Genomic DNA, 27,484 nt, shown 5'->3' on the forward strand with positions numbered 1-27,484 from the left:
AGATTGGTCATCCATTTTAATCCATTGCTGTGGTAATATGATGCAGCTGATGAGGCTTTTAAAGGTGTTTTCCTAGTTGCCCAGGTAAACAGGCATCCCACTAGTCCAAGAAAATTTGTACATGACTGCACCTTTAAATTAGGGACCGGCAAGAAGTATTTGGGGACTGGTCAGTTGAAATTCAACATTAATAAATTTAAGATTTTGCATTTGGTAAGTACACCAAATATTTTATGAGAACATGGCCAGCCCAAGAGTTGCATTGCACTTGTCCTTGCTGAGGAAACTGGCCCTGTGCTGCTTAAGTGGTTTATCAACCTGTTGTGTTATTGTGCAACTTTCAATCGCAGCAAGGGACCAGTTGAGGATATCCATCTAACCGGCCTCCAGGAGGTTATGGTATGATGAAGACGACCTAACCAAATTTCATTTATCTTGGAAAATAAATCTGGCAAATGGGGCAAATGCTTTGTAGGCCATTCTATTCTTACCTGATCTGGCGCTCCAGCGGTAGAACGGGTGCTGCAGCTGGCCTTAAAGTGCCAGAGCGTTACTGATAAAAATGGGGTGGTTTATTTCAGTACAGCTTACCAAGTAAGGACAATTGGTAGTTACGGGGTTGCCAGTTTATATAAAAACAATGACCAAAAAATGTGAATGTTTTACCACAAAACAAAAAATGGGAGTGAGTGAGGTATTTGAATTTATATTTATTTATTCTTGTTTTATATAGCGCCATCATATTCTGTAGCGCTCATGCATTTCAAGTATTATACATTTCATTTTGGTAATGGCTGCCAATATTATATGTGCTGCCATATAGGCAGCTGCTTACAGCGCCCACCAGTGTAGGGATCTCCTCGGGGGGAATATAGAAAGGGTGAGAGACAGATCCCTATATGCATTAGTATAATGTATATTTATTAAAAAAAAACATAAGTGTAATATTATTTTATATGCATTCCTGGATATATTATATATTTATTAATGGGTAACAGATGTACTTATCTGTTTATAGTATAATAAAAGCGGCGGTGTAATACGTGCAGTTATATAATGAGTACAGTAGTCTACAGACATTATGGTTAGGATAGTATAGGTATGAAAACATTATGCTGTAGAGCTTACAGTCTATTCTTATCATTATAGTTGCAAACAATTATGGACCTTAAATCTTTTTGTTTGGGGGACATAAAAACATAAAGTCACCCCTGTTAGGTTGCAGACTGGCCCGGATTCTGCCGAAAATCCTCAAAAAAATCCCCTGTCTAAATATCAATAATAATAATAATAAATAATACACATTTTGTCCCCTAAATTCTTATTGTGGGGCACGGAAAATATAAACTTATTGCATTAAATAATAATCTATGAAAAATATGATTTTTAGGACTATATGTTGTGGCGTTATACATTTTTGTTACATTTTGTTACATTTACATTTTTTTTCTCTTTCAAACAAAAGATCTTAACTACCAATAAACAAGCAAATACACGTACCATCTACGGCGGATGTAACTTTTAATTTATTTCAAAAATAAATAATAAAAAAAGCACATTATTTACACAATAAAACAATACAATGTATAAATAATCATATTATATGAACACAGCAACATTTATTCAGGATGAGGTGGAGCAGATGGGGATAAAGCACAACAGTGTATTTTTCTTTACTACAAGACACAGAGGCCTAGCGAAGGAGGATGGGGGCAGCGATCACCATGGTAACAGCCTCATCCCCTCCCTCCACTCTCTGGTGCATTCTTCTGCCATTCTCAGACAAGGGGTTATAAGGTGATTCGCTTACACATGTTCCAGGGCGGGCACAGAACGCTGCTCATCATACAGCTTCCTGGGTTCATTAGTAGTCTCAGCGTGTGGCTGGGAAGAAGCACACAAAAGAGCTGTGTGCTGCCTGAGAATACTGTGATTCCGCAGAGAGGAAGACACACCAAAGCACTGCAGAACAGGTAGGAGGGGAGGGGGGGCATACAACTTGCCTCTGGGGAGGAGATGCTGTGCTTGGACCCCCAAGACAGGACAGACCCCCCCTGTGATTTGAAATCTAAAGGGGGCTCCGAAGATGAGATCAGAGGCAGCCTCCTGGAACCTCGTATCCACTAAGCTTGGGTTTGGTCATCTCTGGCTGCTATGGATGGACTGATTGGGATGGGCAAGTAATGTGCCCTGTGGACGGGGACGAGGAGGGGGCATAAGGCATCCGGTAATCGGGGGGTATTAATGGGACTGCTTGCTCCTTTTAATCTGTTGCTGTGGCGAAATGATGGAGCTGATGAGGCTTTGGAAGGTGTGTTACTAGATGATCTAATAAACAAACAACAGCTGATGGGAACATGGCTTTGCTGGTTAGTGGATCCTGGCTGCAGGACATCTTTGTTAGTAATTGGAAGGTGCTGGTCCTGGTCCTGACCCAAGAGCATTGGAAAGGAAAGGGGCATGATCTATGAACAGTGTGTTGGAGCGATTCTCATATTGTCTTACTAATGTGTGACTTTGATTCCAGTAACAGTTACAATATATCTGCCACACGTCCTCCTCTTTGTTATATATGTGTATATGTGTGTGTGTATATATATATATATATATATATATATATATATAATTCATTGCTTGTAGCCCAGAGAGCTTACACTCTAGCACTGTTGTTAGAGAGGTTAATACTCAATCACAGTAAGATATCTAAGGTCCAACCTTAGGAAGTTGTCTCCTCTTTTGAGTAAATGTTTTAGATATATATATATATATATATATATATGTATATATATATATATTTACACTAAAAAAGTGCCACAGTATGCCCATCCCACCCAGATCTGCTAGTCTTATTTGGGGGAAAAAACAAGTAAATCTCATTCATTATCAGTGCGTGTCGGTCCCTTCAAAGACCTCAGTGGAGACCCAATACTTGGATGACAAATGATTCCATTAACGTGTCATCTTTAGGTCAGTGGCCACACACTTAATCCTGGACAGTCACGTCTTGAAAGGATGGACAGTGCCGTTCTGCCTTTATTTTCCACACGCATGGAGTTCTTTTTTTTTTCTCCCTGAAAAAGACCTAAAAAATAATTTCCATATCACTGTAAATTATTATTGCCCGTCGTAGTACTGTCTGTCCGTAAGGCGCTGCATTTCCCAATTTCTTCTTTCAATAAACTGGTAAGCCTAGTCAGTTCTTCTGTATATTGCAGAAAACGTATAAAACCCCATCTACCGTTTGGAAACATTAAATGACATTGCCTGCATAGAGAGTGTGATTATTTACGTAAATAAAATACTTTTATTTTTATATATCTAAACATTTTGTTCTGAATGTTGTGATAAATCAAACAACATAACGTATGAAGATAAACTGTTCTGACCTCATTATTCTGACCAAACATTATTTAAATGAACTCACTGTATCCACTTTTCTACCCATGAAATGTACCGTTTCTCATAGTTAACCCTTTAAGCGTAGTCCTGTGCCCACGGTGCCTTGCACTCTGATCTGTGTGCGGTTTGTCGAGTGATGAGCCGGGGTTGATCGCTCCTCGTTTAGACTCATGTTAGTATTTATTGCACCTCTTGTTTTAAGGTTATCCTAAACGATTCCCTTCACCACCAGATAAATCCATATTAGCTGCTGCTGTGGTACAGTCGTTGAGCCGCTTTAATCTCACACTGGTGCTTTTTTTTTTCTGAAAAGGAACCTTGGTGCAGTGAGAAGAAACTATTTGAGATTGTTTTGGCTGACAACTAGCGTTGGTTTACAAAGCTGGCCTTTGCGAGTTCCCTACGGGTTCCTACAGTGTTACAAGGGATGTACTGGAAGGGACAAGGGACTAGTGAATCTGTTAGACAAACTGTCTTTGTAGTCAGAATATCTCAGATTACGACAACAAAAAGATGTTTCAGCCCACCGCAACGCCTAGGAAAAAGCTTAGCATGTATAATAAAATGTATCCTAAGCAGCAGGAAACATAATGAGTGAAGGCTGTTCTCCGCAGGGTCATGCCAGGCTGGTGGCTTTAGTGTGACTCAGGGTCAGGTATTCATGGACATCAGGCCCAGTAATAGATCTCATTATTGGGACACATTATACATACCTTGTTTCTCAACAATTCACAAGTCAGACTGAAGAGACCCGAGGCTTGTTGTTTTAAAGAAAACCACCCCTAGAAAAGATATTGATCGTTTTGAGCATTTTGTGTAAGCAGAAACATAAAAAATTGAATGAAGGGAAACAGAGCTGATTTTTCAGCAGGGTTACGGCGGTTTGATAGATTGTCGGGTTTAGCAGTTGAAGGACACCGTTATGTTTCCCACACTAGATATTCATATTTGTTGAGTATCATGCATCAAACCTTAATGGGCATGGAAGAAGAGCGATCATGCTGGATACCCAAGCTTATAAATCCCCCTACAAACTGAAATGTAGATGACCCAGTACCTTTTGTTTTAGAAAGTTACAGCTGGGTACAATGTACATTACTCTTGAAACACCAGTTTCAGGTTAACTTCTAATGTTTCAGCTAAGGAGAGTATAACTGAATAATAATACAAGTAAATATAAATATTTGGTGTTGTGTTGAATGCATTTTTTGGTTACCTTTCTCAAGTGATGCCCTAAAATTCAAACTCATGCCCAAAATAATAAATAATAAATATATTATATATAGATCAGCTTGCTGGGCGATTAGGCTCTTTGGTTTGATGCAGCTCAATGGCCCCAATACAAGGGAGATCTCTGATCTGATCTTCCTATTTACATTATGGAAGACTGTGCCTACCTGGTCCAGCTGCCATGGTACGATGGATGCGATGACCATGGCCTGGAGGGAACGGTTGGGATAAATATGTCATCGCATCTGCAATTTTTAAGTTTCTAAGTTTTATTGGAAATTTGTAAATGCTTTAATTCACCCCTTCTTGCTCAGAGACAATGTAGTTCATCTGATATTTGTAGCTATTTTTGACGCTCATTAATCTGCTGCAGGTTGCAGGTATTAGCTTTTTTTTGGTGTATTTAAGCACAAATATTTGAACTTAAAAGTAAATCGATATGTTTCATGGTCTGTCACATTGCAGACCACGTGTCCTTAATATGTGTAATATCGTAAATAATTTACTGTTATAACTGTTATAATTTTCTGTATAACTCACACTTGAGACACCTAGAACACATGTTCTTGATGACTGTAACAACCAAACCTTCCTATACACGCTCTAGTAGGGTGACCAGGCCAGGACATGTAACATGTTTATATGTTTGTTTTCATGTGACCATCACATATATGCATTATGTGCAGTGTATAAACTCTCAGAAGGGAGTCAGTTATACATCCCACATAATACAGGGCAGAACTCATACCGATCAGACATGTGTGAGATATATATGTGTCCTAAAAAGCATAGTTGATATGGTCAACATTATTGTAATCACATTTCAAAAGCCACTCACTATAGCATGAAAATAATGATTATCACTTTAAAGTTTAGTCTAGACTGGGGTTTTCCCTTCAAACTTTGGCAAATCATTGTGTGGAACAAAAGCATTTACATGTTCCACTATGTGCTAAATATTTAGCAAATTAGCAAATCATTAATTTTGCAGTCTGCATCGCTGCTCTTTTACAGTGGAAAATTGTTTTTTAAAAATAAAATGGAACTGACGTTTTTGCATTTAATGGTAGAAGGGTTTATATCGTTCTATCCCATTCTCTTCTATACTTTTGTAAATCAGTTTTGCAATGACATAGATAGAAAAGACTTTAGGCAATATACTTTGCTGCGATAGGAATTACAAATCCCAGAACAATTAATAATTTATTTCCATTTGGAAAACATGGGGTTTACTTATACATAGTTACGTAAATGTACTACAGCTAACTATACATGTGGTTCAATAATGCACTGAGATATATATTTTGGCTATCTCTCTCTCTCGCTCTCTCTCTCTATATATATATATGTGGCAAGGGCTGGAAAAAATACTGGATACTATTTGCACTATACATTTAACTGTTGATGTTTTTAAAATGGAAGAACATAATCATTTTGTCTTGATCATTCTTTGAAGGACAGTAGAATTTGCAGGAGAGTTGTGTTTCAGCTCCTACACTTTATGAATGGCCATCCCTGGTGAGCTTCTGCTGTAGAAAGACCTTGGCCACCCCTGTATAATGTTTACTTAAAGCAGTGAAGTTTCCCCAAAGTCTTGTCACCCATTAACTTTGGCATGATGCAGGGCAAACTCATCCATTCCTGTTGGTGATGGCCCTTCATAATGAATACTGAAGTGAGATAGATAATAGAGGTCTTTGTATTATGGTAGAGAAACAGTTTCTTCTGGATGTCTTGATTATTCTTTCTTATATGGCAGTGGAGCCCGTTGCTTCTTGATGCCTCAAAGTGGCAGAACTTATCTCCACCATTCACCAAGAAACAAAGGTAGATGTGTCCCATCATGCTTTTTGCAGCCTGGACAGACTCTTTCTTCTAGAATGCTACAATATCTTCTCAGTAGCCACAAAAACTAACCCGGATTGATCTTGAAAGGCTAGGGGAATAATCCTGACGTGGCACAAATGTATGATTGCTGAGAGTCTGCCTTCTCTGCTGTATGAAGCTAAAATGTACTTGATCTGTATGAAAAAGAAATGTTTTAAGTGTTTCGGTCTTTAAGAGCTATACAGCTAAACCACCGAACCTCTGAATATTGTTATTCATAAGAGATTCTGGAGGAAAGTAGTCTGGAAAAAGGAGGTCAATTGAAAAGATGTGAAAATATAGATTTTGCTTTTGAAATGTATTTTATAGCAAGAGCAGGTCTCTTCATTGTAGCCCATGTAGTAAAAATATGTCTGTAAGGTACCAACAAATGGAAAAGAACTATAAGCTATCATTTGGTATTTATGATACTGGACTCATGTTATGCCCTGATATAACACAGCATAATCTTCACAGGTTTAGTTAATAACAAGTGGAGTGCTGGCCTAAAATGAACTGGAGAGATATGTATCTCTATCACATGAAGAAAAAGCATCCTGTGCTCTCTGGAACGGATGTTATATCCCTAATCTGTGCCGTTCAGTCTGAGTCTACTTCCAAGAAATTGAAGCCATAATTCTCTTTTGGTTGTGTTTTCAAAAGTTCCAATAAAAATACAGCACTCATAAATAAAAGACTATAATTTTACATTGCATTTATATCTTTTAGCCTTGGGTTTTATTCCAGTAATGTGTGGATTTAAATTTCTTTTATTCAGTGAGAAAGTTTCCAATAATTTTGTTTTTATGCAACGGTAGAAGTTACGTTTACCATACTGCTTAAGGGGGGAAAAAAACCCTAACAGTGCTGTCCATTGAGTTACTACTCTGTTGCAAACCCCTAGTTGGTACTAAAGAGTACCCAAAGTTGTCAAGACGTTAAAGTGGACTGAAAAAAAACAGCTTTTATATTAACATTAGATATTTATATTTTTTGAAAAATTATTTTTAATCAATGTAATTGTCTTAACACGATTTGGCTGTGAACCTACTCAATGGTTTAATGGCAGTTTGTGAATATATCAACATCATCATTCAGGGAATATAAATACTGAATATCTATCTATATATATATATATATATATATATATATATATATATATATGATATCATAATAAATATTCCCATTGTAGACGTGTATATTTTTAAGGTAATTTATACTAGCATACCTGGCAATTATAGGTATTTTTTAGTTTGCCCAGAGAAGCTAAATTAATTAAATGCAAATGAGTTACATTGAAATCCTAGCGTGAAAATGCAGGTAATCAGTGGCTTCAGTAAGGCCTGGGAAGCCCATGTACCAAGATTTCTTGGACACTGGGAAAACTTTCACTATTCTGGGATATAATATGCATACATTACTTCCACAGACCAAACCTTGTTTCTAAGCATGAGGATGTTGATAAAAGATCTTTTATAATGCCCTATCCTTACAACGGTTGTCTAAACCAACCAACAATCAGCAATGGAATTAAAATGGCTGCCCTTATGATATACGCATAAGGTAGATTTCCATTGGTAAAGCTGATGTGTAATGGATTGCAAGCTTTCAAGACTATCTTGGTATAAGAAAAGGAAGCCAATAAGGTTTCATCTTTACCAAAAATTATCTCTTTCTATGGCTAACATGATACAACTCCATATAGTTAAATATTGTTTTCTTTCTAACCTTGCCAACACAAATTACATAGGTCTTTGTACCAAACTACATACACTAATGAGATAATATACATATAGAATCCATTGAGCAATAAAAAAGACCTCATCGTGCCGGATCGCACAGAGACCGCAAGGCAGTGGCATTAACAATCGGCATTATGCCTGTGTCCTGAGAGGGTCCACAAACATGACCTTATGTGTTGGTTTGACAAATGTGCTACATGTAGTATGAAGAATCATTTGACGTGCTGGGTGAATTTTGCACTACACTTGACTCATTTGTTACAAATATATTAGACAAAACCAAGAGCTAAACAGGAAAAAGTTTTTCAGATGTTAGTATCCATCTGTTTTTGTTCTAAAATTGACAATAAAAAGGAAGTTCACTTGTAGCTCTGTTACAACAAAATTAAAGGTGAGAATTATTCAAAAGTCAGGCCGGTTGTTTGGCGTAATGACACATGACATTCGTAATTATGTGTAATATCATTAGCTCTATCTTTGCGTTGTCTTGGCAGAAGTCAGAGTAGACCAACACGACCTTGTCACATGACTCTAGGGAACCAATCAGAGCCTTCATCTGACATATTCTTATATGAGGGTCCACCTTCTAATATGTGCAGATGAAATTAGTAATACCATGTGGAGATCAAACAAATTGTGTGATTTAGATTTGCAGAGTTACAAGTAATCATCTAGAGACTAAGGATAGTAAGTGCTTTTATTCTGCAAAAATAAGTTAAAAAGATTGATGTATAATATCCACACATATAATAAAACGAGAGAGGGATATCGGAAAAAGAACAGTTTAATTGACTTGAGCAAAAGAATTCCAAAACGATGTACCTGTATCTAAATTAAAGATCACAGATGTGCCGTACGTTTCACTCCCTTTGCATTGTTCTCCGATTGTATTATATGTTTATTTTAACTGCCTATTATCACCTGGCATGATAAAGTAACACATTTGTGGACTTAATTAGCACTGCGGGAAATGAGACATGATTATCTTTTCACTCTGCCACCAACGCTCCCAAACATTCTTTCCTCAATCTTAAGTCTTTATTACCCTTGGAAGCAAAACCAGAATCTGTTATCACAGCTCCTGCCATCTTCCTCCCATCTCATTTTGAAGAGCGTGTTTGTCAAGTGATGATAATGTCAGTTTACCCTCTGGCCCTTCCATTTATTACTGGAACTGCAGCCTGTGAACGGGAGATGTTCAGTATTTATGTGTATTTTGGATGCTGTTCAGCTTTGGTTAGCTCTTCCCATTGCATTTCAAGTCTTTTTTTCTAGAGTCTTTAATGTGGTATAACGCAGGCGGTCTCCTGTCCTCAGTGACCACAGAGAGCCCCCTGAGACCATCGCTGCAGCTAGCGACATCTGTATTCATTTATACCTGAGGGTTTTATTTTACTGATTGTGGGTTAAATTGAACATGTACTTTAAATTATTATTCTAGACACTGGCAAGTGCCAAATATGTGCTAAGTGGCTAATTTATCCATGCTCCGAACTGTGAGATATAAGGCAGCAGGACTGAGAGAAACACCCTCACTAAAAAGGAATAAATAAGGAAATCAGATGAAAAATAGTAGCTGCGTCAACTATTCTAAAAAAAAAAAGAGAGTAGTATAGCCCAAATCAAATACCACATTAGAGGTATATATATGCCAAGGGGAAAAAACATGTTTTTAAACATTTGTTTAACACTAAGAAGAAAAAAACAGGAAAACAAAATAATATTTGTGAAAAACAACGCAAATGAGAAAAACAACACAAATGAGAAATAAACAGCGTAATATACCTTTGCCACATGACGAACAATAAAAAAGGCACTCTACGTACAGTAGGTCTGCTTCATAAACAGATCAGGCCATGGTTCAGGGTCTCTATTGATCTGTGGTGGACCTTTAGGATGGTAGAAAGAAACCTAATGACATTCATCATAAAAAAATCTATTTTTCGATCAGGACCACCTAGCTGCCTACGGTGTTCAGCTGGTCATGAGGTTCTTTCCTATGATAATAGGCAAGTGCATACAGGAGGGGTAATGGGAACAGTTTGCCTGAAGAGTTAGACATAGGGACAGCCATGTTTTGGAATAAAACAGAATAACACTTAAACATGTGAACTGCAGTTTGTTGTATGTACCTTAATCTGTGATATTTTCACTTAAAAAAACATTCATTTCCGGATGAAATATGTGTAAAGGTTTTTGTCATGGATGTTGTGAACAGTAAGCAGAATTCTTAATGTAAATTTATATCCTAAAGTTTGGCAAGAATTTGGAGTTGTAGCATGTAGAACCTGTAGACTTATCTTCCTTCAACATAATTGGTGTCCAGTATTGCCTAAAGATGTAATTTCACCTTAAATTAGTTAAAATATAATACCCTATATTAACATATACATCTATTATTGAACATAACAGGTTACTCATTTTGCTTATAAGTTAACAATACTTAATTAAGGGCACATTTAGAGATCTTGAGCTCGATTCAGTGACTGTTCTAAAACCTTAATTAGTGTCAATGGTGTCTAAACGGATTGTGATTAAATTAAATGACCGAACCCGCAGCTGTAGATTCTTGACTGCAACCGGTAAAAAAAAAAGCTAGCTGTAAAATCAATAGAAAACAATATCTACTAAGCAAGTCAGTTGATTAGTAGCCCAACTTAAATGGATACATTTTCACACGCAATTTCCAGAACATAAAACACTTTGTCTAGAGTAAACAATACATGTCTAAAGGATGTATATAGAAAGCTGAAATACAGACAGCACATTGGATTTCACCAAGTTTACTTTCCGTATAGATGGCTTCTTATCCAATCGTACATTTGGACTTTCTTAGCTATGTTTGATACATACATTGGCAAGTCCCCTTTAGAATAACCATCAATTATGAATACATTTGCCTTAAAATATAAGATATTCATTTAAGCTATAATAAAGAACAATCCGAATGTATTTTAACTAATAGCACAGAAGTTATTGTATTAGTCTTGTCCATATTGAATGCATCATTCAAACATTCCCAGTGTGGATTGGAAAAAGTATGTAAACCCCTAAGCCCATTACTTTTGAGTTTGATATCCTCAAGAAGCATCTGCTGAAAAAAAAAGAAATCTCAGAAGACCTACAATCAAGAATTGTTGATTTGCATAAAGCTGGTAAGGGTTACAAAGGATTTCACATGTTCACATATTTATCAGTCGACAGTTGGACAAATTGTTCATAAATAGAGAAGATTTAGTACTGTGGCTACTCTCCCTAGAAATGGGCGCCCAGCCAAGGCACAACGCAGAACTCTCAATGAGATAAAAAACGATTGAAGGAATCAGTGGAACATCTCTGTCCATAAGTCTACCATACGCAAAACATTGAACAGGCATGGAGTCCAAGGTAGGAGATCACAGAGGAAGCCACTGCTCTCCACAAAAACATCGCTACACGCCTGAAGTTTGCCAGAGAGCACTCCACAACGCTCCTGGGAAAATGTTTTGTGAACTGATGAAACTAAGGTTGAATTGATTGAGAAGAACACACAACGCAACTATGTATGATGTAAAAAGGGCACCGCATACCCACAAAACATCATCCCAACGTGAGGTACGTTGGAGGGACCGTCATGATTTGGGGCTACTTTGCTGCCTCGGGGACTGGATGGCATGCCATCATCAATAGGACAATGAATTCCCAATTTTATCAAGGTATCATACAGCAACTGCTCTGCAAAACCGGTTGCCATCCCTTCCAGTGGTTTAGACATGGAAACACTGCATGTAGTTATATTAACTTTATCTTTTTTATGTGTAATCTTGTTCTCATTTTTGTTTCTCACATTTGCAAGTGGACATAACACTAAAATGAAGTGCATATGATGGCTGGAGTGTCCTTTTAAGGTTCAGAATGGTCACCGGACGGAGTCCAATATATGTACATTTTTTTTATTATTTTTTTTTTAATTTATGAAAATATAAACATATACAAACATTTAGGACTTGACACATAAGGGGATTACATACAAAGATAAATATAGTATAAAGAAAATATATGTACATTTTAAATGCAAAAACCAAAAAAAATGAAATACCAATAAGAACATCTCATGTACCGATACAAAACATAAAAACGTACTTCCCACTGTGATATTTGTAGATCAGAAATGCCATCATAACAAAAAAAATAGTTATTGATATAAAAGCAGACAACAAAACTAGCCTCTTCATCCATCCTGCTATATACTGCATATTATAGGGAATCTATGATGAAAGGATATTGGAAAAATAAGACAATAAAAGATGACAAAAATAGATTATTACTGACATTTTTCTACTTCACAAAGAACTGGAAGAACTAATATAATGTAATTTTTGGTATGAACAGTGCAAATCAGTGATTTCTTTTCTGTGACCCTAGTTGTATATATAATTGTATCTAAAAACATAGAAATGTTCAGATTTTTATTGTCACATAATCTTACTTGATTCCATTTTTCGGAATTGATTGCATTTCTGCACTATAATTGGTCTCTAAAAATACTATGCATTCAGGATCTTACATAGTGTAAGGATTTCATGTTGCTTTTTTGCATGAATGTTTGATTATTTAAAAAAAAGCTCTTTCTGCCCTTTAAAATGAACAATTTCGGTGTCTATGCTTGGCTTTAACATTAGAAAAAAATTCACTAACTGACCATTGTATATAAAAATTCAATATTTTTAATCAATGTTCATTGGAACATAACTCCCACGTATCCCTCATTAGGATAGGTAGTTCCCAGGTATGGATGTGGGCTACATGACTACTACCATGCATGATCTAATACATGTCATGCATCTAAGTACTGAGACTATCCACTATTTTTTTATTCATTCATTTGGAAAAACTACATCAAATGTAAAGAAGTATAGATTTCAGTGAAGAATGAAAGACCCAAGTTCTTCAACCTTCATGTTGTCCATTTACAAGATAAAGATGTTTTACTGATACAATTTACAGTGATAACTAAATAGGGCAAAGGAGTATCTCCTAAATATTGAAATATCTCTCTGGATTGCACATACTTTCTATTTTTCTGCAGTAGGTATCTATTGAAACATAGAGTTTGACTCCAGAGCCCGAAAAGTAAACTTGATCCATCAGTGAGCCTTAAGGAAAGCGATAGGAATCACTGGTAAATTGTCATCTGCTGTAGGACCACATTGATTGGATGCAAACTAACAATTTTATCATATTGCTACTGCTTTATTTACCACCCTATTTTTTAGTGGGCTTCTCTGAATGAAGACTCTGGGGCTGGAGTATACTCCAGGTATGAACAGAGTCACCAAGCTAAAACAATAGCTATAAACAAAGCTATAAACATGCTTAAAAATATTCACCCTGTAGTCTCAGTGAATGTAGTCCAATACTTTTGTCACTTTGCATCTACATTCAACATCCACAGGGCTTTAAGATGAATAAAATAAAAGTTGAGATGCTTTATGAGATGAGGTCCCCACTACTTTCTCTTCATTTGTAGCAATGTAGGTGCTGGTATTCAAGAAGTATGCATCAAACACAAACCTTCTTACTACTAACCAACAGAAAGGAAATGTGTAATACGAGACTACTTTATAGTTACTTCACGGTTTATATATATGATTTGATGAGATGATTGATAAAGAAGCAGGCTGCTCTTCTCTTCAGAAGAATAGATCATCAGCTTCATTTGCATTTGAAGCAGGGTTGCTGAGCAAGCAAGATTGGTAGCTTTGAGGCACAGCAAACAGTGTTGCTTTATTACTGTCGTGCCAGACTTGCAAACATTGCACTCCTAAGTCAAATAGCTGATCACCTGTATAACAGTGATTGTATCATTTAATTCATTTGATTTTACTAAGCAAGAAGGATAATGCATTATACATGAATCGGACACACACATGGGGTTGTGTATAAAGAGTGATTCGGGCACCAAGTTTGAAAAGTGGTCACCATAGAAGCCACTTAAACGTTCCTGTTGATTGGATCATTTCACTGGTTGTTATGATGATAACGCCACTTTTTTGCAGTGGTCAGTGAATCATTTATACATACCATTTAGTGTTTATTAATAATGGTTTTACCGTTTGTTGAACAGCTCATCTTTATGTAAAGGGGCACGAAACCCACCCTTTCCTCTGATGTACCAAGCCTACTGGACTTGGCTCATTCTGTGAACCTGGGAATAGGGCAACAGCTAAGACCTGGCATACAATTTCTGGTAACTGTAGATGTTATTTATTTTTAAGTTAATTTTATTTAACAGAGTCAGTTGGTAAGGGTATTTTGTACTTTTTTGTATATTCCTGCAGTAGAATGATCATGAGCATTAAATCATATTCTTTACCCTTCTTGCAGAGATGCCAATACTCGATTCATATTTTTGTTGAAGTAAAATTGAAATACAAAATACACCCAAGGATCTCAACTAATATTACGGAAGCAGAAATTCTATTACGTGCGGGGGAGGGCTTGGGTGACAGCACCAACATCAGTTCAGAGCAGTGGAAGGATCAGAGGAAATTGGATAAAAATATTGCTGTATAAACATATGTGATGCGCGGAATATAAGAGAGAGGACAGAAAATAAAGAACAATAGTGTATTGTGTCAAACAACTTGAATGTAGTAAAAAAAAGCATGTAGCGAGGGCTTTAAAATATTTCCTTTGATGACCAAATCTATTAAGAGCATAGAAGACACATCAATGGCACAGTGGCCATAATAAGAGAAATTACAATAAGATACTAATGCAATGCTCAACACGTTTCGCGTTACCATGATGGTATTTTGCCTGTGATTTACTTTAAAAGATGTCATTTCTTAGCAGTAGCAGTAGCATTTGGTCCCAATGCACTTTGATTCCTATTGTCGTACCATAGTGGTACCAGCCGTTGTTGACAAATGGCTACAAGCCTAAATTATTGTTTTAATTATTATTTCAATTTAAGAATAGCATAAGATAACATAAAACCAAAGGGAGGTGTTACTGCAACTGTCCTGTTTTTTAAGCCATTTCTAACTTTATACCAATTGGGCCTGTCCTGTTCCTTCTTTCAGGTGTTTTGTTTTAAGTTTGCATAGTTTTATGGAGGCATTGTAGTTCATTTAGCAAATAGCAGTCCAATTGTCAGCATGGTGCATACTAATGTGAAGTAAGCTAGGCTGCATAGAATGGGGAGTGTGCGACGATGACTGGCTTCTATTTCTCCATATGGGCCAGTAGAAGTCCTGGTAAAATATTGGGGTTTATGGTTTAAAGAAACCATTGAGAATTCAGTTTGCTCTCAGTATTATTTGCTGTACATACGTCAGTGCGAAATATCAGATTTTATTTAATCTGTTTGTCTTAAATCTTACTATAGCATTTCAACCCCACGTGAACCAAATGGCTTTCAATCATCCCATTAAAAAAGCATATTGTGCTGTAGATCCGTGCTGCTGCTGTGGGTAACAGATGCGTTCTTGTCATATTGCAGTTAATTGCATTTCTCACGTTGTATCCTAATACAAGATACACCAGCTTTCCATCTGTAGCTGTTAAGCTTCTTAAAACATTCTCTCCCGGTGTTCCCTGCCAAGATGTGCTGGGTGATGTTATTTAGTGGGCTCTTCAAATAATACTGGATGCATCAGCTAGTATTAAATAATATACTGTGAATATACATTAATCCATAACGACATTAGCTTTAAAGGTTATTGCATAGGGTCTCATCCATCATCCCGTATATAATGTTTAGCAACCAATCTGCATTTCATTACAAACAACCTGGCAGGAGTTACTATGATTTACTTGTTAGGATGCTTAATAAATCCTGTGGGTACCTAGATCCTTACAGCATGTAACTGTCTGAACGTGCTGAATCAAACAACATCTTATATACGGAATGATTATTTTGAAAGTGTTTGCTTTGTTATTGTTATATAGCTGTTAATAAATTAGAAGCGTCATTTTTATACTGTTATTTTGCACTTTGTAACATTATATCCTAGATTACTAATGGATTTCCAAAAGCAAGGCTTTGAAGTACTTTCAATGGAGAGTCAACTCTGTTGGAGACCTTCTTATTCTTTACAAAATATGTTCTTCCTTTCAAAGCTCGTAACAGTTGCTCGAATTAATATATTAAATGGAACAGGTCCAACACTACTCCATTAGTTACCTGTTGCTCTTTTAAATGGAATGCATCGACTACAATTCTTTCTCTTGTGTTCTTTATTTCAATCCCTTATTCACGGTTCTAGCTCTGTCTATTCATATAACTATTCAATTATGGAAATGTTTTTGTGTTTTTTTTGCGAATGTCAAATGGCTTATTCGTTTACCTTCACGAAGGCAAATGTAGCTCTGAAACACGCACACCGATTCTGGCACTGCATGAGGAGATTTCTCACATTCATTACCTTGTTTCCTGTTTGGATGTTGGCCATTTTACTTTTTGCATGATTGTTCAAGTCTACTATGTTGCCAGCTGGATTTAAGCGCCGTTGACATTATAGGCTGAACATTTCTTCTTCTAAATGTGTTTTATAATTTGCTTTGTTGCAACTGCGCATTATGTATTAAGGAAGTTTTGTACGCTTTGAAAGTATATTGATGATGATCTTCATTGATGAGGATATTGATGGCGATCATTATCAACCTATTTAGATCCCATTTTTTGTATCAGCAGTCTTGCAACTTGTTATATTTATTATTATTATTATCAGCATTTTTGTCAGATTGGCAAAACTTCTTGAAACCAAGTAACACCAATGTTAACCTTTTATTTCCTAGCTAGGTTAGTCAAGCTATGTTCTAGCTTTTGATATTGACCAGGTTTTTTAGTACCTCTTGGTCCATCAGAAGTACCCCACTTGTGAGGCATCTATGTTTGGCTCAGCATTCACTGGAATTTTCTACAAAACACATCCAAATTAACTGTTTGTGCTGGCGTAGAACACCTTAGATCCTTAGTTACCTTAGTTATTGCAATAATACAGACATACTACTCAGTAGCCTTCATCTTTGTCTCAAAACTGAAAACAGTAGAATGATATTGAGCAAAGTTACCAACACAACCAGACCAAAAGTTTAGATCTCATATAAAGACGTGTTTATTAAACTATGACAGAGGAGTAATTCAAGGTAAATCATCCTGAAGCTTCATGAAACATTGTTCTAACAAACACGTGGCACACAGGTGTTCTGTTAACAGAAGATTAACACCTCTGCTAGTTTATTTCTGTCAAAACAGTAGGATATGCTACAAATGTTAGATTAGGTTTTTTTTGTTAAAAAAATACTTTAAGTACTTCATCAAGCGCAATCAACCCTGTGCAAAATGTCAGCTTGTAATGAATAAAGATTAATAATAATAATAAAAGTGATTTTTTACGTCTCAGGTCCACGTAAGATAAGAATACATCTTAATAATAAGGGGTCACCTATATGATAAGTAGAGAAGATGTGGTTCCAAATTAATAAGAGAAAGGAAGAGAATCTCTGGAACATGCATGTTGCTAGAGTGTAGCATGCGGCCCCATATATCCATCCAGTGGCCGCATGCACGTCATTTAGCGTTAACGGGCGAGGGCCACGTTTCATCCCCTTCTAAGCCATACTAAGTTTGTGAAAGTATGCTATTTGCCAAGAAAACATTTAATTCATTTAAATAATGGTTGTTCCTGGATGGTTGTCATGAAATTATCCTGTTATAGCATAGAATTGTAGTGATTTTGTTGTTGAATTTCATTTGTACCAGTGCAACTAGAAATATTTCAACTTCATTTACTACGTAACTATATGATTATGAACAATTACCCAATTGCAGTGTGGTTCCATCAGTAGATTTTTTTGTGTGCAATGATTCTGTCCACAGACCAGTCCAGGTTTATATTACCTGTGAATCTTTGCCCCAAAAAGCCAAAGTATGAGTAAGAGTGTAAAAGCAAATTATTAATGACCTTACATTATGATTGATCACTCGTAATTGCATTAGTTTTGAACCTCCATCCTCTGATGCTGGTCCTAAACAGTGGTTCTTCTGCCCTCATGTTAGCACAGCGTTATGGTATCCCATCATCATTAAAAAGTTATTGCGTTTTTCTGCAAACTGATTTACATTCACACAGATCTCGTTCTAAACTTACCAAAGACCGTGTTCTTCTAAAATGACTTCTAGGTTAATCGACAGATTATTTGCAGATCAGGTAATGCGAGGTGAGCTTCGTTTTATTTTATATTCCTCGCGGAAGCTCTGATTGAATACAGCATGTGCACATGCTGATTTTAGAATCTTTTTAAGGAGATAACCTTGGATTCAACTGAGTAGACAAAGCATTACACAGATTGATGAGCCTCCGTGTTCTGTCTGCGGCACTGTCCTGCAGTGTAAGGAGATCTCTCATTAGAAGTACGAGCCTTTGGAGAAGCATATTTCTTTTTCCAATGCTTTCAGGCAACAAGCTTTTAAGTTATTGTTGAGTGCAAATCTAGTTAAACAACTATATGATAAATTGAAGGTCCATCATGTTTTTGTTCAGTGTAACACATTCATTACTCTGCTTAAAGATGTAAACCGCATTATCCAGCTCAATAGATTTTGAAAGGCGTAGGTTGTGGCCCTCCTTATGTTTCAACTACATAATGACTCATTTAAGTAGGGCCCTCCTCACCTTATTTTCTGTAAGTTCTATGTCCTGTTTACCCATCGTACAGAAAATAATAATAATAGACATAAGGTGTACGAGACACTTGTAGAACAGATGGCGCCACGTTGGGGCTGAACCTGCAAACCTCACACACAAGCCAAGCCAGCACACACAGGACCCCATATGCATCAGGAAAGAACAGTGTGAGGGCCACTGGTGACGGTAGTTGGTTCTAAGATGACATTGGCAAGTATATTTTTTTGTAGGGATGTCTACACCTTTGTTGTTTAAGATTAGTGCTATAAAAACGTCACTGTTTATTAATTAAAAATATAGTCTCCTCTTGCATTTTTTGGTTACTCCTGATATATACTAATGAACACATTTATTAGGTTAAGCATTGAGTAGTGAATAATGAGGGTTCTCTTCAGGGCTGGACTGGTGAAGAACAGGTGACCATGGCACTTTTGGCCAGACCTAGGCAGCTGCTGAGCACCATGCATTTGTGGCTGGTTATACTTGACAATATGCCCATCATAGACATTGGTAGGTATTAATCTATATTCACGGGTTTTACTACACATTCCATAAACTGAATGAAAATGTGCAGTTTCTACTACGTTGAGCTGAGATCTGGGATAACATTAAGTTTATTTTATAGCCTGGCCAAGTTGCATTATAATTATTAGTAATAACTAATACATTGGCAACCATTACCAATCAGCAGCTTTTACAGCATGTTGTTAAGACCATGGCCATAACATTTTGGTTGAGTTGATGAGCCCAAATTCGGTTTCATTGCTTCTTAAATGTATTGTACTGCACACAATGGAACAGCGTTGTTGAAATCAAAGAAATGGATTCTCACTGCAGCATATAAAAGTTATTTCTGTGCTACAGCAACAGCTTCTATTACTCATGCTTTTTGATAACCTACACAATACACACATTATTTGACAATTTTATTTCCTTTTAAATATATCCATTCTACAGCTTTTTAAAGTCCAATCATAATGAAACATTACACTCTTGACCGCCATTTTTCCCAGATCATAATATATTTCTTCAAAGCATTTTAAATGGATACAAGAACGCTGTGTTACACAATTCTGCTAAGCCATGTAGGCACTGGACATAATAAATCATGACATTTTTATTGATTTCATTATATTTTAGGAATAATTCTCTAATCTTACCACATAACTTTTTTTTTATTATCTTTTTCTTACCTTTATTATAAATTTGTAAATAGGTGCTTTTGTACCTTTTCTGCTGCATTTAACACTTTCATAACTAACTGTAACATCATTCCTAATACTGTTAGAAGCCCAAACGCTTTACAGATATAATATGTAAATCAAAAAAAATTGCCTCATTCATATTGGGAGAAGTTAGTTATCACATGCTATATAAATAAAAGATAATAATAATAATAATAATAATAATAATAATGACATAAAGGTATGCAGTGATAGGTTGTTCAGCTATTTGAACCGGAGCATCTTCTTGAATGTTTCTGTGCTGATTTTATGTAATAAAAATAAAATTGCAGATTGGCTTATTTCATTAGCATACTAGAGAGGGCAATTTATGTTTAGTCTACTAGCACCTCCAACTAGGTTTGGCTCAAGGGTCTAACAGCCTTCTCTTATTCAATCAGAATCAAGAGCCTTTCCTCTTACATTGTAAGGACTATGAGTGAGTGACTTGCGTCATATACCCCGTATGATGTCTTCAATTTTTATACAATGTAGGAGGGGGGTGATCAACTTTTTTTTGTAGGGCAGCCACCTTTAGCCATCTCTGGCTGCCATTTACCTAGGACATGCAACCTATATTGAATCTAAGCATTTTCTTTAAATGGCAATGTGATATAAAAGGAGAAATCATAGATGTGCCTAGAACGACCAGGAAAAAAAGTTTTTTTTTGCTCATTGATTGATACCAAAGCTCCCAAAATATTCTTGTACTGGAAACTTTACTCACTTATCTTTTAAAATACATTTTTACTGCCAGTGATAATAGTGATTAATATAAAGTCTATTCTTCTTTCAAGCTACCAAGACCTTATAGTGTTAATAACTCTTAAGACCTTGCAGTCCTTTTGTTGTTTTAAAGATTTTGGATTTGTTCATACTGCTCACACGGTCATATTGAGCGATGCATCCTCACCGACAGCATTTGGTTCTTGTGCCAGTCCAATCCTGCCAAACAAGATGAATTGGCAGTCAGTATCTTTTAAGTGTTTTAGGTAAAAGGTCTTTAGTGCATTTTAAAAGGAGAGAAATGATAGGGGATGGGAGAAACTGTTGGATGATATTTTGCTATATATCTCACCTAGTGTAACAGCTTTTCAATCCTAGTGCGGCAAGTTATTTTAGTGGTGACTCTCCAAACAATTCCATTTTTAGATCTAAAAATCCCACGAGATTCTATAATGATCATTATAGATAAGTCTGGAGGCTGACAGTTTCTGATTCATACAGAGGTATCATAACAACATGCCATGTCAAGTTAAAATTTGCTTTTACAAGGCATCAAACACAAGGTTACCAATTTATACTGTCCATTTGTGTATGTATGCCACTGTAGTGCCATAATTTTTAAATGAATATCAGCTCTAAATTTCCCAGGATCCCAAACTAATCTGGGCACACGACAGGATTTGCTTGAATTTTTTTTACAAGCATAAAACACAAGGTTACGCAGTTACACCACTGCCCATTTGTTATGTATACCACTGTAGTGTCATCATTTTTAATGAATATCAACTCTTACATTTCCCAGGATCCCAACCTAATCCCTGCACGCTGATGGATTTGCTGGATAAAACACAAGGTTACGCAGTTACACTGCTGTCTATTGGCCGTGTTTCAGAAAATGTAGGCTAGGTCCTGCCAGAGATGTACAGCAATCAGTTGCTTTGGCCTTCCAGAAGTATTTTGTTGGACAAATAAACATAAAGGGCAAAAAGACAGAGAAGTAAATATTGGTTTGCAAGTCTGGAATCTCCATTGACCAGGGCTGGACTGGCGATGATCAAGGGGTCTTGGCACTTGGCCAGTGGACTCCTGGTAGCATAAATGCGGCTTATGGCTGGGTATGTGTGGCCGCATGCTATGTTGTTATGATCAGGTAGCATGTAGCCCAGCATATCCACTGGCGTGGGAGATCGAGTGAGCGAGTGGCTCTGTTTGCCAGCAGCACACCAGATATTTCCCTGATGTGCCAGATGGCCAGTCTGGGCATTGACAACAAACTTGCTTCATGATGATAGCAACCAATGAAATGGTACGGTCAGTAGAAACATTGTGTTGCTACATTTCAAAATGTTACACCAGAATTACTTTTCATCCATAACCCCGTAGTGACAATAGAAAAATACTGCGTATCTGTAATTGTATTTTATGTTACCTAGTCCGTAAACACAAACAATAGAGCATAAGAACCTATCGCTCCAATAGATAAGTGCTAACTAAATATTTAGACGTTCCACCAATATTCCATGTGTCATAGCTATAAAATATTCAAGCTACAAGTCTTTTTTTTGTCTTGAGGTTAAAACCAAGTCCCTGAAGCCTAACTTACATGATGTGGTAATGGGATTTACACTGTGCACATAATAGCTTCTGCCCATCTGCACCACAGGGGCACAATGTTGAAGGTCTGTATTTGCCTTTGGCTGATTACTTGTTAGTAAAGCCGGTTGTCACTTGATTTGGCTAGGATAAGCCTCCCTTTTCTGTAGCTCCACTTCTTCTCTTGTCGCTTCTTGTTCTTCTTGTTTCTGAGAGAGAGTGTGCGAGAGAGTGAAGAAAGCAATAAAATGCAAATGAAAATTAGGAGCTGTCTGCTTTATTTATGTTTGTTTTTTTTTGAGGGTCCCTCCTCGATTTCAGACATTCATACAATTAACGAAATTGGCAAATTTCATTTAAATTTATATTTTTCCTGACATCTCTGGAAGGAAGAGTGAGAAGAATGGAGTTGAGTTCAGGGCAGTAAATATGATTAGGTTTATACAGATCTCTCCAGAATTAGAATACTCCTTAACTAACCCGCAGATTCTTCTCTCTACTCACCATTACATAGGTCTGAACTATAAATCAAAACCATTCCTGGATCTATATACAGGAGCTTGCATATGAAGTAACAGACAAAAAAACTGAATTTCAAGGATATGCCTAAGTGCATCCTCATAAAAACTCTGGCCACAGATAAATAACCTGTATGTGCATAAGTAGTAGACTAATAGCAGAGACGTACAGCCACATCACACAAACTACAGCATGTACATAACATTCTAATGGATACAAATGGGGTTGGGATACAGACTAAAACAATGCTTGTTTGATTGGTACAAATTGCTCCACTTGCATACACTTGGGTTATGATCACAGACGAAGCACAATGCTATAAAACAACAAAATAAACAAGAACGGCGAATTTTACCATGTATGAGAATAATCCTTGGTATAAATATATCTAAAAATAAATAAACAACACTACATGTCATTCATTGCATATGATGATCATAACTATAACATTACTACAGTTATTGATAATAAACGTTATAAAGTTAATAACAAAAAATAAAAACAGCACCGCCACTGTTCTTTCCCCCCAAACTAGTCTCTAGTCCCAGAATTATATGCAGTTCCCCAACTTTGAGAGCAGTGGTGTTTGTGTCCAGTGTATTTCACTCCCAGCAGAACATAACGTGGTTGTCTACTGCATCCGCCACAATGTTCACCAAGTCTAATGTTTTCTCAAATTTCCGCCCGTTCGTACTGACTCTTGGACTCCCATATACCTTTACCTAGGGTAATTGCTGTGTGTTAAATTGACCAGTGCTGGGAAGAGCCTCAGTTGGGAGGGTTTAGTGTCTTGCTGTCAAGCAGTCATGTCAGAATATAGCTCGCTTAGCAGGTTTAGGTATCACACAAGGGGTCATATGTTGCACCGTTTGCAAATATATATCAACTGATTGATTCTGTGCCTGGGCTGTTTCCAAATTGTATAGTTTATGCAGCGGAACAATGTCAGACATACCATGAGGAATTGGTATGGTCTGCAAATCAGCCTTCAATATTTATCTATGCTATTTAACTAGTCACCTATTGGCAAATAAAACTTTGGAAATAACTAAAGATTGTGTTCAAGCTGTGCAAACTTACAGAGCTGCATTGGGGAGGATAATAGTAAGTCATAATAGGCTTCTGGTGGCAAGTACAACTGGGGTTAGGACTACTAGGGGAAGTTTCCCCAAGGCATAGTTATGCTCGGCGCCCCTGGCTGGGACTTAAATGAAAACACAGTTTTTTTTTTGTTTAACTTTATTTAACATCCTCCATGTTAAATAAAGTTTTTTTAACTTTATTTAACATGCATAAAGTTACAAAAAAAACCAAATGATGTTATAATTTAAGTCCCAGACGGCACCCCTGTTGCCATGGCGCCCTGTGCGGCCGCAGAGGTTGCACACCCCTAAGGCCGGCCCTTTGTCCAGCCTCAACGGCACAAGAAAGGAAGGACTTTCTTTATGTATAAAATACTTATATCTACATTACCAATCAGTCAGTATGAATAAGGTAGAAAAATAAGGAATAATAAAAAAGAGAAAACACACACAAAAGTATAAAATGCTTGACAAGTAGGGCATATTTTTTTGTGTACCCATAGACTATGTGAATGCTCTGGTTGAATTTATTACTCCCTTGCCACCATTCACCACAGGCACCTCCCTAATTAAATTTCTTATTTGTTTTATCCATTGCTCATATGATTATGGGGTTTCTGGGAACACCAAACACTAAAAATATGTTTACATTCATTTTATAATGAATATATTGGGTATAGGTAGTGGCATACTTGGGGTGAAGGTCCAGCTCGGGAGAAATGCTGGGATAAAGCATTTTAGTGTGTGGAGGGGTGCCAAATAGATATGCCCTCGGTATATGACTGGGCAACTGTTCTGAGAAACACATTTATGAAGTATAATAAATTCCATTAGAATAGTAAGTCAGCGTGCTATTCTACAACTCAGAACTTTCTTCAAAACTTAGAACTGAGCTAAAAACAAGAAAACAGTCAAAACACCAACTGTTTCAAACTGAAAACATAATGTGGTGTGTTTTTCTTTTATATACAGGAGCTCAGCATACAGTAACAAAAAATATCAATAAAATAAAGTAGAGCAGAAAAAGGAGTCTGACAACCAATTAGAATATTTATTCAAACAATATCGTTAGAATAACAAAGGACTTCTGCTTGCACAGACTCAGGTTTCACATGCAGTGTGGCTGGCAATATATTATTTACATCGGATGCCTGAACATACATTACTATACTCTTTGTGTCTCTCAGTGCCAAAATAAATCTTTAATGGAGAAAACATGGCGATGGGTCTTCTTTAATTTGGATTTTAGAAAATCAAATCTAATTTAAACCTCTGTTTCCCAGACATTGGGCGAATCATTGTGTAGCTTTTATTTCTTTTTACAAAAGAAAAACTGATTGTTATAGATAAAGTAGATTACTAGCTTTGTTTTGTTCGAGCTATTTCCTAGTGATTTATTTATGCTGCTTTTTCTTTGAGAGATGTTTTTTTTTTAACGTAGCCCGCTATAGCAGTATGTAGGAAAATATTGTATTGAAGCAAGATAAATGTCCATTTACAGCGCTACAATGGAGTGCTAATTGGGTGCAGTTGAATCAGAGTTTCGACTGTCGCCTGTGGTTTTATGCCGTTATTTCGTTTATTATTGGCAATTAAATATATTTTTCTCTTTTTGCCAATTTTTCCATATTTGGTCAAGCATCTGTCGAAGGAAAGCTGTAGCTGACATACTTGTTATATGAACAGCCCTCATTTTATATCGACCCTACTTATGGTGATTCATTGCTTTGATTTCAGACATGATTGTATGTCCCCCTCTATTTATCTCTGTTGTCAGGCGTATCTACATGAATTTTCTTAGAGGTTCTCAAAACCAGTCCTTCCAGAATGCTATTAGTTCAGGGTTATGGTTCCTCTGCAACTTTTTTTGATGTTTGTCACGGACAGGGCTATCGGCCGAGCCGCGACGTGGGAGTACGGGCGTAACAAGGGTCAAACGCCAACCAGACTTCCGGCGCGTTTGGTCACTTTCCCCGCAGGGCACCAAGCAACCACCACCAACCCCAACCAGTCACCCCAAAACTCCCAGTGTAAAACACGCTGCCACCACCAAGAACTTTAAAACCGGGCGTCTTAGGTTACCCAAAAACAATTAGACTGCGATAACTACACAATCCCCAAACTGATATCTATATAGTTAACCGCTTAGTAACGTGACTTATATGTATACAAAAGGCTATCTCTAGGCTGAGTTCGATTAGAGAACAAAGACAGAACTGATTAAAAATGTTTAATCTGAGCATAAAATGGGTCACAGTGCTGTTATACAAAAATGCATATAAAAAGAGACATAGACTAAAATAGTACAAGTAGAAAACAGTATAAAATAAAAGGGATAAAACAGAGTATCATACCACACTTCCTTGGAACCTTGATGTTGTCTCTCTGATGGTAAAAACAGGCTCTCCCTCCATTACCAATTGCCCACCTTTTTATCCCCCCCCCAAGACCGCCCTTTTCCTGTTACCTGAGCAAGGGGATGGGAGTAGGGGGTTCAGAACTATGACCTTCTGAAGGCGGGGTTATATCTTCTCAACTTTGGGCTGAGATCACAAAATATGTAATATGACGCTGGCTGAGCTTGGCATAATTATGACACCAGGATCATCATAATTCTCTGGTCCTAGTGATCATTTTCATACCAAACTCCACACCTGTATCAGTTGGCACAAGGACACATTCGCATGACACTTGCTATGGACATGCCTGCATGGCGTGTTTGGTCTCCCTGAAACCAGCACATCACAGGCATAAGGATGCAATGTATGATGGGGCCCAAAAGTTATGTACTCATCATATTTTGGACATTATGCATTTATTAATTTTACCCTGTGTCCATTGATACCCTGTCTCCACACCCCAGGGAGATGTTGCCAGGATGTCTGGCCTTTCACTCTTCCACAGGAATCCCTTCCTGTCCAAGGTGACAATACCCAGCATGGGGTAATCAAGTTTTATTTTGGGTTCTGGCTCCAAAAGGAAAGGTGTGAACAAATGTTACTGGACCTAGCATCAGTCAAATCCCTTAACCCATTCAGTGCCAAGCTCCAGTTACTCATGCCATGGCATGACACCTCCCCCTTTAAGATGGTGGACAGAGGGATTCAGCTACAGGCTAATAAATCTGTCCAACATTAACCCTCTATTCCCCCCTGACGAGACAGGCCATCTGCATTTCCATGTAGGCTGCCTTTTTTGTGTTGAACCGAGAAATTATACTGTTGTAGTATAAGACTCCAGCGAAGCAGCTTGCCATTGTTACCTGACACCCTGTCTAGCCAATGTAACGGGTTGTGATCGGTTATGACAGTAAAATCTCGACCATACAGGTATGGCTGCAATTTCTGCAAAGCCCATACCACAGCTAGACACTCCTTCTCTATTACTGCATAGGCCACTTCCCTTGGTAACAGCTTCCTACTAAGATA

General features: G+C 37.1%; 1 protein-coding gene across 1 annotated transcript in view; it reads left to right on the forward strand.

Annotated features, from left to right (window-relative positions):
• The first annotated feature begins 1,829 nt into the window (after window positions 1–1,829).
• Window positions 1,830–27,484, forward strand: part of APBA2 (amyloid beta precursor protein binding family A member 2) — a 155,452-nt gene continuing 129,797 nt past the window's right edge. The window contains exon 1 of the mRNA XM_053464224.1: window positions 1,830–1,973. The gene's annotated coding sequence lies outside the window, so the exon portion shown is untranslated. The remainder of the gene's footprint in view (window positions 1,974–27,484) is intronic.

This window comes from Spea bombifrons, chromosome 4 (assembly GCF_027358695.1).
Source record: "Spea bombifrons isolate aSpeBom1 chromosome 4, aSpeBom1.2.pri, whole genome shotgun sequence".
In the NCBI taxonomy this organism is placed as follows: domain Eukaryota; kingdom Metazoa; phylum Chordata; class Amphibia; order Anura; family Pelobatidae; genus Spea; species Spea bombifrons.